The sequence below is a fragment of the Canis lupus genome, chromosome 1, assembly GCF_003254725.2.
Source record: "Canis lupus dingo isolate Sandy chromosome 1, ASM325472v2, whole genome shotgun sequence".
Taxonomy (NCBI): domain Eukaryota; kingdom Metazoa; phylum Chordata; class Mammalia; order Carnivora; family Canidae; genus Canis; species Canis lupus.
Window position 1 is genome coordinate 32,515,658 of NC_064243.1, and position 2,639 is coordinate 32,518,296.

At 41.3% G+C, this 2,639-nt stretch overlaps 1 pseudogene; it reads left to right on the top strand.

The window, feature by feature from the left end:
* Positions 1-946: 946 nt before the first annotated feature.
* LOC112644209 (E3 ubiquitin-protein ligase makorin-1-like) lies at positions 947-2,415 on the top strand (annotated as a pseudogene).
* The last annotated feature ends 224 nt before the right edge of the window (positions 2,416-2,639 follow it).

Here is a 2,639-nt window from a genome sequence, read left to right on the forward strand (position 1 = left end):
ATGAGGAGGAAAGAAAAGAATCTATAAGTATTTGACATAATACAGATTACTTAGTCTAATATTTTTAAATGTAACTAGAATACAATTTTAGATACCACACTTGTCAAATTATAATGGATAATAGTTGTAAGTAATGAAATATTTATCTTGGATGTGATATGTTTTATTCAATGATAGAATTAAATCTTATCAAACACTATCTTGAAATATTTATTAATTATAATAATTGTTCATTTTACTTACTTTAGTTAATACATATTAAAATTTTTCTACTTGCCATTAATAAACTTCCAATACCAATTTTAGACTGTTTTTCAGTGGTATATCATTTCCTCCATCAAATATACAGAAAATTCTTGATCATGAAATCTAATTAAATAATGTACTTATTATCATTTAATTTTTCTCAGAAAGCTGAATATCAGAGTTGAACACAAGCATGAACATACTTTATAGAATGATATATTTATTATATCCTTTGTTTCTTCATCTATAATTTTTGTTTTTTGTTATGTGAAATTATTACAAGTAATGAGAGATAGCATAAAATTCATCTAACTTGAATTAATTATATAAATTCACATCATTTTCATTTTATTTAATAATTTTTACTCATTTATCTTTATAGAATAAGTTTTGGAATTTATTTACTTCTCTCTTTTCTATATGTTCCTTAAATGCATACTAACAGGTGCATTTCAGTTAAAAAGACAAAATTTTTCCTCATACAAAATGTCTTGTTTGGCTGATGTATATGCCAAGGAGGATAAGCATCGCCTCTACAGTTATGATTTCAAAGACAAGTGCCGGCAGCTCTTTCAGCCCAGGAACCCAGTCCCTTTATTTTGGTAAAACCACCTTTTTTGAACTGAAGACCTCTTAAGAATTCTTTCTTGGCCATCAGCTCTGAGTCCACCACTTCAACCCATACCAAAAGCAAGAAGAAAAACTAGGAGCTAAGGTATTTCATGCACGGGGTTTGTAAAGAAGGAGATAATTGTCGCTACTCGCATGACCTCTCTGACAGTCCTTATGGTGTAGTGTGCAAGTATTTTCAGCGAGGCTACTGTATTTACGGAGACCGCTGCAGATATGAACATAGCAAGCTATTGAAACATGAAGAAGTGACTGCTGCAGATCTAACTGCAAAATCATCTCTTGCTGCTTCCTCAAGTCTCTCATCGGGAGTTGGACCAGTTGTTGAAATGAATACGGGTGAAGCAGAGTCCAGAAATTCAAACTTTGCTACTGTCGGCGCAGGTTCAGAAGACTGGGTGAATGCCATTGAGTTTGTTCCCGGGCAGCCCTACTGTGGCCGTACTGCCCCTTCCTGCACTGAAGCGCCCCCACAGGGCTCTGTGACCAAGGAAGAATCAGAGAAAGAACAGACAGCAGTGGAAACCAAGAAGCAGCTTTGCCCCTATGCTGCAGTGGGAGAGTGCCGGTATGGGGAGAACTGTGTGTATCTCCACGGAGACTCGTGTGACATGTGTGGGCTGCAGGTCCTCCATCCAATGCGTGCCGCCCAGAGATCACAACATATAAAATCTTGCATTGAGTCCCATGAGAAGGACATGGAGCTCTCATTTGCTGTCCAGCGCAGTAAGGACATGGTGTGTGGGATCTGCATGGTCTATGAGAAAGCCAACCCCAGTGAGCGTCGCTTTGGGATTCTCTCCAACTGCAACCACACTTACTGTCTCAAGTGTATTCGCAAGTGGAGGAGTGTGAAGCAATTTGAGAGCAAGATCATAAAGTCCTGCCCCGAATGCCGGATCACATCTAACTTTGTCATTCCAAGTGAGTACTGGGTGGAGGAGAAAGAAGAGAAGCAGAAACTCATTCAGAAATACAAGGAGGCAATGAGCAACAAGGTGTGCAGGTATTTTGATGAAGGACGTGGGAGCTGCCCATTTGGAGGGAACTGTTTTTACAAGCATGGTACCCTGATGGCCGTAGAGAGGAGCCACAGAGACAGAAAGTGGGAACATCAAGCAGATACCGGGCCCAACAAAGGAACCACTTCTGGGAGCTCATTGAGGAAAGAGAGAACAGCAACCCCTTTGACAACGAAGTAGAGGAGGTTGTCACCTTTGAGCTGGGTGAGATGTTGCTTATGCTTTTGGTTGCAGGTGGGGACGACGACCTGACAGACTCTGAAGACGAGTGGGACTTGTTTCATGATGAGCTAGAAGATTTTTATGACTTGGATCTATAGCAGCTTTGCGTGGCGTGTGAACTGGTCTGCTGAGCCTCAGACAGTAGCTGTCCCCTGTGCTGGTGTGGCAGTGCCCGTGTCTCTCCTAGGCAGGCCTATCAACTCCAGGTGCTATCGTGATTATTTTTACCCAGGACCTGTCTTCTCAATCCCTCACCTTCCCCCAAGGAGTGTGTCGTTTTTCTCTGTTTAAAAAAAAGTTACAAAAATAAACCTTAAAGCTAGTTGTTTTTGTAACATGAAAAAAAAAAAGACATGTCCCTAAAGTGAGCTAAATTAGGAAACTCCGGCAGCCTGGGTGGCTCAGCGGTTTAGTGCCACCTTCAGCTCAGGGCATGATCCTGGAGACCGGGGATCAAGTCCCACGTCAGGCTCCCCGCCTGGAGCCTACTTCTCCCTCTGCCGATGTCTCTGCCTTTCT